Here is a 12,111-nt window from a genome sequence, read left to right as displayed (position 1 = left end):
TCTTGCAACCGTAGCATCGGGGTTGAGAAGACCTATCACCAAGTTCTTCTTTCTTCTTGAATGGGGGATTAGTTCTTCTATTTCTCATGCCTCCCATGTTCTTTTGTAAGAATTTGATCCTTCTTGTTAGGAGGGCAACTTCATCTTCCATGTCTTCCTTTGTATCTTCATTTTCACCTACATTGCAAGCAAAAGCAACACCTTTTTCCTTTTTCACTTTTAGTTTCAATTTCGGGTGCTTTTGTTTTGAAAATCATCTCATGACTGATCAAGGACCCTATTAGTTCATCTAGGTTCAATGTGTTCATGTCCTTGGCTTCGGTGATTGCGGAGGTTTTGGATTCCCATGACAAAGGTAGGGACCTAAGAATCTTGGTCACTAAGTCTCTATTTGAAAATTATTTTCCAAGTCCCCTTAGTCCATTTACAAGATTGGTGAACCTAGTGTACATGTCGGCAATTGTTTCATCGGGTGTCATTTGAAAGAGTTCATATTGCCGAAAGAGATGGTTCATTTTAGATTCTTTGACTTGATTGGTTCCCTCATGGGTGACTTCCAAAGTGTCCTAAATTTCCTTAGCCGAATTCAAATTTGATACTCTATTGAATTCTCCGGGAGATAGAGCACAAATAAGGGAATTCATGGCTTTGGCATTATATTTCGAAGCTTGTTGTTCGGCTTCGGTCCAATCATTTAGGTTTCTTATGGGTAATATGTATTCATTATTAATGGCTCTCCACATTTGATAATCTTGGGTTAAAAAGATTTTCATTTTAGTTTTCCAAAAACCATAGTTTGTTCCATCAAAATAGGGTGGCCTAGTGTTTGAATAACCTTCATGGTGTTGAGGGTAGTTTGCCATTTTAGAATCTTTACTCTAGACTGGTTAGGGTTTTCTAAAAATTAGAGACGAGGCTTTGATACCAATTCAAATAAACAAGAGGGGGGGTGAATTGAATTTTAACACTAAATTATCCCTTTTGAAAATTACTTGTGAACCTAATTGGAATTTTCTTCACTTAATTAAATATTTGATTAGTGCAAATAATTAGAAACAAAATGAAATGCCAAACCAAAAATTAATAATGGAAATGCAAGACAAGAAAGAACACACCGATGTATAGTGATTCGGGGGGCAAAGCCCTACTCCACTCTTCTTAAGATCGTCCTTAAGGATTTCCACTATTGGAGACCTCCATGATGCCCGGCTCCGAGGCGGTTACACTTCCAAGGGATATTAAATGAGGATGCCCTTACACCTTTACAAAGACTCTCCTTCTCTGCCGAGTTCTAAGCGGTTGCTCTCTAGGGAATTAAAATAAGGAATGCCCTAGCCACCTATACAAGAAGTGAAGATTGAATAGCTTGGCTTCTTCTTGAAAGCTTGATGCTCTTTGTAGATCCTTGATTGCTCTTCAATGATGGTAGTTGCAAGTGAAAGCTCTAAAAATCCCAACTCAATAAATTTGCAAGTGCAAGGCAAGTTTGGGAAAAATCAAATCTTAAGCACAAAATGGGTTGCAAGTTTTCTTCAATGCTTAAGGAGGTTTTCAAATCATCAAGAGAGAGGAAATGAATCCTCTAGATGTTGTATATATAGCCTCACCAAAGAATATGACCGTTTGGGGGTGTGGATATCAAAAATCACAAGTTAATTTAAATCCCAACGGCTAGTTTTTGGTCTGTCGCGAGGTTCTCGGAGTTCCGAGAACCATTCTCGGAGCTCCGAGAAATTCTCGGAGCTCCGAGAAATATTCTCGGAGTTCCGAGAGAACGGCTGGAAGAACAAAATATTCTAGTGGACCATTTCTCGGAGTTCCGAGAAAATGGCCAGAAGCTACTGGACCATTTCTTGGAGTTCCGAGAGAACTCTCGGAGTTCCGAGCTCGGAGCTCCGAGAAAAATCTCGGAGTTCCGAGAAGCCTAAAAAATCAGCAGTTTGTGTATTTTTTGCTTATTTGATTTTTTAGCTTTTGGAACTCAACTCCTATGATAATTATGGAATGTTTATGAGGGTCCCAGCATGTTGGTCCACCACATAATCATTAACTAAACCTTTAAAGTTCTTTAAGTGTTCTTTGAAAAACATTTTGAAAACACTTTGCCTTGACTTGGAAATCTAAAGAAACAGGATGTACAATGATACCTATGTAGCTTTCAACTTCTCTTTAGACTAGGTCTTCAATTGATCTTCCATCTTGTGTATGCTTGCTTGAGAGATAATGTGAGCTCCACTTAGCTCCTTTGACTCTTGTGTTGGTACATCTTCAAGCATGACCATGTTGTGTGTTGGTTTCTTCAATGTTCAATCCTATCTTAAACACAACACTTCAAAGCAAATTGATTAGTATTCAAAAACACAATCAATTATGTTTAGAATCATCAAAACAAGATAGGAGAGTAGACCCTTGGGCTTACAAAATCTCTTGTGCTTGTCATCATCAAAAGGGGGGAGATTGTAAGCCCAATGGTTCCCACCTTGGCATTCCCATCTTCTTTTGATGATTCCAATACACAAGTAATTTAAGATCACTAATGTGTTTGCATGTCTAAGTTGTAGATTGTGCTAAGACAAGATTGCTTGGATTGAGGCCAAGTTTAGGTGTTTAGAGGCATAAACAATCCAAGACGCATGAAGACTTGAAGCATCGCAATTGAAGATCGAAGTCATTTTAGAATATATAAGATCCAATCCTAGTTTAGGTGTTTAGAGGCATAAATAAAGTTAATCTCTCACACCCTAAAATGTTTAAGAGATTGTCCTTCTGGTGTTCCAACACTTTGGAACTGTAAGTCCAATGGTTTCCACCTTGGCATTCCCATCTTATTTTAATGATTCCAATACACAAGTGATTTATGATCACTAATGTGTTTGATTGTCTAAGTTGTAGATCACATTGGTGCTATGACAAGATTGCTTGGATTAAGGCCAAAGAAGCTCTCATTGGACCGCTTATGAAGGCCAAAGACATCGGAGATTCAAGACAAATGAAGACTTGAAGAATCCATTGAAGATCAAAGTCATATTAGAATGTATAAGATCCAATCTTAGTTTTAGATTTTAAAGAGGCATAAATTAGTTTAACTCACACACCCTAAATGTATAAGTGATTGTCCTTGTGGTGTTCCAACACTTTGGAACCCTCATAACAATCCCAACTTGGTGTAGAGTTGGAAGCCCAAAAACAAGAATTGAAAATTTGCTTGACATAGGCTTCTCGGAACTCCAAGAGAATTCTCAGAGCTCTGAGCTCGGAACTCCGAGACATTCCTCGGAGCTCCGAGAAATGGTCCAGTAGCCTTTTTTTCAATTCTATTTGTATTCCCGGAACTCCGAGATTTTTTCTCGGAACTCCGAGAACACTATAACGGTCTGATTTATAGCCGTTGGGAATTTTCGTAGGAATTACCACTATGCCCTTGAACGGTCATATTTTGGTTTTTCTATATATATGGGCATTCTAAACTTCAAGACAATCAATCCAAACACTCTAAAAAGTTACTTGAAGATCCTAAGAGTGATTCAAACTTGTTTATGCCTCTCATCCTCTAAGATTAGGATTTTGATCAATAGGCTAAATTTGTACATCTTCCACAAAGTTGTAAACCCTTGTGAGGGATTGTTTTTTGTTCTTTCTTTCTTTATCAAGATTGTATTTGGGCGAGTGTTCGGAGAAGCGTAGCCCACTCTCCGTGGTGAAGATTGCCAACAAGGTTAAAGGCATTCGGAATTGTAATCGGCATTGATATTCGCCGAAGTTAAGAAGATCACATAGTGAAGCCATCAACGGGTTTGATTGGTGGAGTGGAGTAGGTCTTGCGTTTTGAGGACCGAACCACTTTAAATCTCGGGTGCACTCTCTCTTAAACTCTTGCTCTTTATTTGCATTGCACCTTTAGATTTAACTTGTGTGCTTGAATTTCATTGTTGATCTCTTAATCTTCTAAATTAGGTTTGAGTTTTCAAAAGGTTAAAACTTGATAGCAACCTAATAATTTTCACTCCTCATTGTTGCCATTTCAGGACTACCCTTGGATTTTCAGGAACCCTCATAACAATCCCAACTTGGTGTAGAGTTGGAAGCCCAAACAAACAAGGAAACAGAATTGAAAATCTGCTGAAATTAGGCTTCTCGGAACTCCGAGAAAATTCTCAGAGCTCCGAGCTCGGAACTCCGAGAAATTCCTCGGAGCTCCGAGATTTGGTCCAGTAGCTTTTTTCAACTTCTGTTTGTATTCCCGGAACTCCGAGACCACTATGTCGGGAAGAAATTATAGCCGTTTCGGTTTTTGCCAGAATTACCACTATGCCACCAAACGGTCATATTTTGGTTTTTCTATATATATGGGTATTCTAAACTTCCCAAAAATGAATCCTAACACTCTAAAATCCTACTGGAATATCTTAAGAGTGAATCAAGCTTGTTTATGCCTCTCATCCTCTAGATTTAAGATTTAGATCATTAGGCTCAAATTTGTACATCTTCTACAAATCTTGTAAACCCTTGTGAGGGATTTTTTTGTTCTTTCCTTCTTTATCAAGAAGATTGTATTCGGGCGAGTGTTCGGAGAAGCGAAGCCCACTCTCCGTGGTGAGGATTGCCACCAAGGTTATAGGCAATTGGAATTGTAATCGGCACCGATCTTCGCCGAAGTTAAAAAGATCAAATAGTGAAGCCATCAACGGGTTTGGTTGGTGGAGTGGAGTAGGCCTCGCGTTTTGAGGACCGAACCACTTTAAATCTCGGGTGCACTCTCTCTTATCTCTTGCTCTACATTTGCATTGCAGTTAGGATTTAACTTGTGTGCTTAATTTTTCATTCTTGATCTCTTAATCTTCAAAATTGGGTTAGAAGTTTTCAAAAGGTTAAAACTTGTTAGGAACCTAATTTTACCTCCTCATTAGTTGCCATTAGAGTAGTTCTCGAGCCTACCCTTGAAATTTCACTCCCCCACCTCCTCGCCCGTGCGGCGGGCCCTCCTCTCCGCAGCACCCAGCAGACCGAACCTCCTCAAACCCCTCTCCCATCTAAACTCAGAAACATCAATAGCCTCCCCGGAGGCGAGCTTCTCCAGGTCAAACTTGCTACAGTAGGACTCATCGGGGAGGGATTTCCTTCACCACTCAACGGAGCGCCTCCAAGAACTAGGGAATCCCCAACCAGCATCCGATGGAGGAATAATAAACAGATACTCCTCTTTCCACTTCTTAATGGAAGAGGGCAAGTTCGCCACAATCTTCACCTGAGGACGCTGGGTCAGGTACAACCAGCTGTCCTCGCCCTTCACCAATGGGCTAAGGGCAATGCAACTCCTGAGCAGAGGGAGGTAGGCTGGATCTTGTGAAGACCCGCCTTGGCCACGAAATCCAAGAGAGTACGCCAACTATTGGGTGCCAGTTGGGAGGGGGCCACCTGGTAAAACTCGAGGGCCTCAACTATGATACCCAAAAGCGGAAACCTAATCCCCACCCTAAAAGCCTCCAGGTAAAATCTACCTCTTCCTCCGTAGCGCCTTCGCACACCCCATCCCTAAAGGAGGGAACCCTAATCCCGTAATCCTCGGGAATGTGAAACTCCCTTCTAATCCTCTCCGCCGCCCCTTTTTCCAAAGAACTCTTACAGGACGCCACCCGACCGGGGCGGATGACAGCACCGGACCAAATGTCCTTAATCTCCGCCTCGGGAGCAGAAGAAACTCAAGTGGGGGATTCAGAGGGAGCGGCCCCCAACGACGACCCAGAAGCCCCGGAGCTATCTTCCAACTCCCTGGACATCTGTTCATCTCGTGAGCCACCGCCTCCGCCTTTCACCAACCGCCTCATTTTTCTTAGCGGAGCCCTCTCCACTACTTCTACTGGCGCGATAGACAGACTCTGAGAACCGGTTGCGACAGGCATCGTAAAATAATCAAATATCGGACGAAACGAAAAGCATAGAACTCACCGAGGCAGATAGTGAAGAAGGGCAAAAACCAGAGAGGAGTTGATGAAGAGCAGCCACCAAAAAAATTGCCGCAGAGGAAAGCCCACTTTACCCAAAGAAGACGAAGAAATAAGGCAAAAATAAATCCCTAAAAAGGACTTAAAAGGAGCTAGGGTTTTGACACGCGTCGATCAACCTCCCTCCCTTTCTAATCGGATGGGACGTGCACACGTGGCGCCGATTGGGGAATTCAAGGAAACCGTCAGAAATCGAAGCGCCATTTCCCCCCGACTGAAAAGACGTTGCTACCCCTACCACTAAAACTTCCCCCGGCAAGTCATCCCTACAACGTCCCCACCTAATGAAAGGAAGGGCTCGGATTTCGAATCGCCCGCGCGTGCCCAGTTTCAAATCCTCCCCACCTAATGAAAGGAAGGGCTCAGATTTCGAATCGCTCGCGCGTGCCCAGTTTCAAATCCTCCCCACCTAATGAAAGGAAGGGCTCGGATTTCGAATCGCCCGCGCGTGCCTAGTTTCAAATCCTCCCCACCTAATGAAAGGAAGGGCTCGGATTTCGAATCGCCCGCGCGTGCCTAGTTTCAAATCCTCCCCACCTAATGAAAGGAAGGATTCAGAGATTGGAAACCGAGCAAAGAGATCCGACCTCAAAGTCACTAGATGGTAAATACACAGCTAGACTCGAAGCCACGGCACAAGAGCTCGACATACGAATCCACTAGACGGAAGAAACTAAACGCGCTTGGTAAAGGCTCGGAACCCCGCGCAGGGTCAGGCAAAGCCATCACAATCCCTCGAAATAAGGAAAACATATACCAAACACACTGGAAAGGGCCTGGTCCTATAAAAGCCCGGTCTCGCTACTACCACTCCCCCTCAAATAAAACTAGCCACCACACAAATGGGAAAAGCATCATAAGAAACACGTCACAAACTCATAAAGAAACCATCCATTCACATCCTTTTGGCCCGCAGGCCTACAAAAAGGGGGGGGATGAGAAACCAAACATAGGGCACGCAGGCCGCAAAACCCCCGACAAAAAGGGGGGAGAAAAGAAAAAGAAACAGAAAAACCGAAGGAAGCCAGAAACTAATCGCCCGAACGACCAGAAGAAAACTTCTCTCCCAAAGAGTCCCCCTCCTCCTCCCAGGAGCTCTCCAGCAAGGGGTCCACCTCATATTGAAGCAGCTGCTCGTTGAGGGCGTAAACCTTTCTCTGCAACACCTCGTTTTCCCGCTTCAAGTCCTCAATCTCCTTGCCCATTTTCGAGACCCTGTCGCGCAGTTCCATCCCCTGCTGATAGGCCCTGGAGAAAAAAGATCACTCATTGGCAACGTAGGAGCGAGACGACTTGTCCTTGCTCGGCAAGGAGGAAAGGCAAAGGGGGGGAGGGCCCGAGTCCCTCCTAGCCCTTTTCCGATGGGCCGTAAGGCCCTCCTCTGAGTCAGAATACAGGTCGGGGTCACTTTAAGATTCCTGGGAAAGAGGGGCTTTGCCCCTAACTCGGGAAGAGGAACCGGACATGTTACCGAAAAAAGGGAAAAGATGCAGAGAAACGATCTATCTCAGAAAGAAAACGATAATAAAAATGCCGGGATGGTCTTCCTTTTATAAACCCGAAGGAGAAACCCTTGGGTCTCGAAACAAGGCAACCCACCCGACACGTGTCTCCTCCCTAGCGGGTGACCGGCCGGAAGCCACATAATGACGCTACCATTCCCCGGGAGAAAACCGACGGACGAAACGGCACCTCTCCTCGTACTCCGGAGCTCCCATAAATGCCCTCACTATAGCATCGTTTGATCAGACATTACTCCCTTGGCCCATTCAATGGACCAAAGGAGTAAGGGGGTATTATGATGGGACATAAATACGGCGCGACTCTCAAATCTCACCACGTGTTGTCCATTCACCAATGGAGCTTAATCATCATTAAGAAAGGTGTTGATGAGCGGCAAGACCATGCGGTTATGCCACGTGTCACCTTCTCGCCGTCCAAGCCTCATCATCACAAATTATGGAAGAGTTTATGCAACGAAACCACGCGCGCCGTCAAACCAGGAGAACAGCCCAATCCTGCGAAGGAAGGTTTTCTCTCCGTAATGATGAAAAGGCCCGCACGCCACCCCTTAAAAGGAGGAGAAGGGGAGGAGAAAGATCCATCTTATCTCGCTCAAGACAACCCTCTAAAGAGAGAGGCAAGGCAACAATAGAGGAGGTCGGGAGCTTGGTCCCACTCTCCCTGTTCATCCCCTCCGACCCATCCACCCACATGCCAAAAGAAGAACCTGCGCCTTGGCCTTGGTAAACTTGATCAAACCTCCGCCTTTTCTTGTTGTTCTTTATATTGTTGGTCCAGAATCTGACTTGGGTGTCGAACTGGTCATCCGGGACCCACCCCGGACCACCCTGACCCCTCTGTTTGTGATTGCAGACCCCGCGGAGGCTCTCTACCCACCGCGCGATCACAGACCCAGATTCCGACGCCATCAGGGGGTACTTGAGGTATTGCTCGTCTCTGATAGCCATAAGGATTGGGCTCCTTGGCACGTTGAGGGGAGTGTAGTTCTCTTACCTTCTTTGGGGGCTTCTATCTCGCCTCTGACCCCTATCTTCTCTTCGTTGCTTCTGATTTGGGGTTGGCATATTCCTCTCTTCCTCCTGAACTTTGTGCTTAATCTCATTGTCTGTTTCAGGAATGAGATTAAGTGCAGCTAAGGTTTCCTGGGCCGTTATTTCTTTTTCAGCCCGAGTTATGACATCGGCGAGCGAGGAGGGTGTTTTCTTGGCGATGGATAATCTGAAGTTCATAGACCGCACCCCTGATAGGAGGGCGTTCATGGCTGCTGAGGGGTCCAGGTTTGGTATATGCAGTGCTTCTCTGTTGAACCTGGCGATGAAGTCTTTGAGCGACTCACCATTGCTCTGCTTGACTATCATTAACAATGTAGTCGTCTTCCGGTGTCTTCTGCTGCTCAGGAAATGCTTGAGCAACTGGTCTCCGAACTCTTCGAAGGATCGGATGGAACCCGATCGGATGGAGCCCAGCTGGAGAGTAGAATACCAGTTGCGCGCTGCTCCGATCAGTGTGGCTGGATAGGACTTGCACATGAAGTTGTCTGATACACCGTGCAACATCATCATTGTATTGAATGTTTCCAGGTGGTCGACCAGGTCTGTGGTTCCATCATATTATGGTAGTTGAGGCATTTTGAATCCTTGCTGGGGTACAACCTGGAGCACTTCCTCTCTAAACAGAGGTTTGTTGCAGAATGGTCTCCGATCTGCTCAAGGGGCTCCCTTTGCGAGCTCTTTTGGGCGATGGTCTATTTCTTCTAGCTTCCGCTCTACAATAACAGCTTGGTGGTGTTCTCTTCCTGCTCTTTTGTGAGAGTTTGTCTATAGTTTGTCAGAAGTTGATCCCGACTGGCTGCCTTGGATTTTCCATCTACGACGGTGGTGCTGCGATTGTCCCTTGGAGTCTACCTCGCGACGAGGGTGGCGGCCCGCTGACCTCGACCGCTTTCTTTGCTGCCTCCTTGCATGTTCAGATGTTATGGACCATGCCGATCTTCTTAGTTTGTGCTCGGGTGTAGGGGATGATGATCTCTACGCAAAGGTTCTTCCGTATGTGCATTGGAGATTCTGCGGGATTGCTGAGGTTGGTTGTCAAACCTTGCTTGGGCTGCAAAGTTTTCGGCCATAATTCTGTACTAATCAGCTAGGTTGGTCATTTGTTGCATTAAAGTGTTTAGTTGCTCTGTTACTGGGGTAGATGGTGGATGGGGCTGAACTTGTGGTTGCTCAGATCGGTCTTCCCTTGGTGGTATAACGATATGGGATGTTATTTGCTATCTAGTAGCTCTGCTTCCAGGGTTTAACCATGCTCCCCTAGCAGAATTGGTGTGTGCTCCTCTCTGTGCTCCTTCCATATTTAGACCCTTAGAGACTTTTTGTTCGGATCCCATGAATGGCGCCAATCTGTTGTGGTCAAAATCTGTGAGTGGCTGAGCTGGAGGCGAAGAGTGGGAAGACGACCCTAATTTTGACCTACACACGAGAAAACAGTTAGAAGACCGACCTGGAGGGGGGTTCTCTAGGAAGGCCCTCTGATGCCTAAGTAAGTGGCGACAACAGATAAGGAAAACCCTATATGAATAGTAAGTTTTGGGAATCGTGTCCCCTGTCTTTTGGGATTTTACCTGTATCTATAGTGGTTGAGTATGCAGGGGCTAATCCATAATTTCCTTTATGCTGCGATTACCATGTTGCCCCTCTGGGTGAGTCATGGTGAGCTGTAAATATCATTTTTCATAGAGGTTCTTTATTAGTTATGCGGAAATTACCTTCAAACCCTTTGACACGTGGAGTCCGTCGATTGGGTTGTCATTTTTACCCTCATCATATATGTTTTAAGGGATTTGCTAGGGTCCATCGCAAAAGGCTTTTTCTGGCTCGTCTGTCGCTCGTACACCAGCGACAGACTAGCCACCTCGTGAATGGTTGGGTGAGACCTATTATTCCAACCCCGGGTCCCCCACATCTTTATATATTCAAGCAGAAAATAAGGAAATGTGATATTCACCCCCTTTTCTTCCCCGGCCACTCCCTTGTAAGATACAAAGAGTAGTCATATATACACTAGGGGAGGTGGTCAGGGAAGAAAAGGGGCAAGAAATATATGTTTTTAAGACTGTTTATGTGGGACGGTGGGACCTAATATTCTAAAAACACTTGTAGTCATACTCTCCCGAGAATAACAATCTTTTTTTCTTTTCGGGAGTTTTGCGTTATTTTTTCTGGAAGTTTTACGTTATTTAAATAATATAAATAAGAGAAAATTCTCCAAAAAATGTGATTTTTATCCGAAATTCTCAAAAAAGGGTTAAGTTGGCTAATTTCTCAAAAAAGGGGAAACGCATCCCCAGGAGTGTTTTTGGACGAAAATGCCCTTTGGGCACTTTTCACCTATCATCTTCTTACCTTCTCCCTTATCTCTCTTGTTTTTTACTCTTTTTTGAAACTGAAATCTCCCTCCTCTTGAAACGACGAGCTCTTGGCCGGAGAAGACGAGATTTTTGCCGGAAGGTCGTTCATTTTCCATTCTTCGCAAACAGGTGCCAAATTAGCTTAATGGGTCGCAGGTCGACCTTTCCACCATTCCGTCAGACAGGTGTAAAACAAGTGAAAACGGGTCTACTGGTCCGATGCGATTTTAAAAAAAAAACCCAAACGTCGTTTGCGGAAACCACTTCCCATAAAGACCACTTCTACACCTCCCTCCCCCCCCAAATTTCTACTCTTGAACCACTATTTATACCTTGGAACCACTACATAATGGTAAATAGTGGTTCCTACGTATAATTAGTGGTTCCTATGTATAATTAGTGGTTCCTAGGTATAGTGAGTGCTTCTGAGTGTTTAAAACCCTATAAATACAGTCATTCTCACAAGTATTAGGCCATCTAAACTATGAACCACCATAACATCTGAGTGTTTAGAAAACTATTTAACCCATTGTTCATAAATTCATTGCAACATTGACACCCAATGAAGTACTATTAGATTGTGTGAAGCAATATTTCTACTTTGGAACCACTATTTATACCTTGGAACTACTATTTATAGCTTGGAACGACTACATAATGGTAAATAGTGGTTCCTAAGTATAATTATTGGTTCCTAAATATAATGAGTGTTTAAAACCCTATAAATACAGTCATTCTCACAAGTATTAGGCCATATAAACTATGAACCACTATAAGATCTAACTGTTTAGACAACTATTTAACCCATTGTTCATACATTCATTGCAACATTGACATCCACTGAAGTAATATTAGATTGTGTGAAGCAATATTTCTACCTTGGAACCACTATTTATACCTTGGAACCACTAAAGACTGGTAAATAGTGGTTCCTAGGTATAATTAGTGGTTCCGAGTGTTTAAAATCCAATAAATACAGTCATTCTCACTTTTTATAGTGGTTTTGATTGCATAACTATTTCAATCTCACAATTTAAACTCTCGGAACGGAACATATATTAGGCCATCTAAACTATGAACCACGATAAGATCTGACTGTTTAGACAACTATTTAACCCATTGTTCATACATTCATTGCAACTTTGACATCCACTGAAGTAATATTAGACTGTGTGAACC

This window comes from Tasmannia lanceolata, unplaced genomic scaffold, assembly GCF_043159265.1.
Source record: "Tasmannia lanceolata isolate RefF3 unplaced genomic scaffold, GAP_Taslan_0.1 ptg000012l, whole genome shotgun sequence".
Classification (NCBI taxonomy): domain Eukaryota; kingdom Viridiplantae; phylum Streptophyta; class Magnoliopsida; order Canellales; family Winteraceae; genus Tasmannia; species Tasmannia lanceolata.
The sequence above is the reverse complement of the archived record's forward strand: the minus strand, read 5'-3'. Positions refer to the sequence as shown.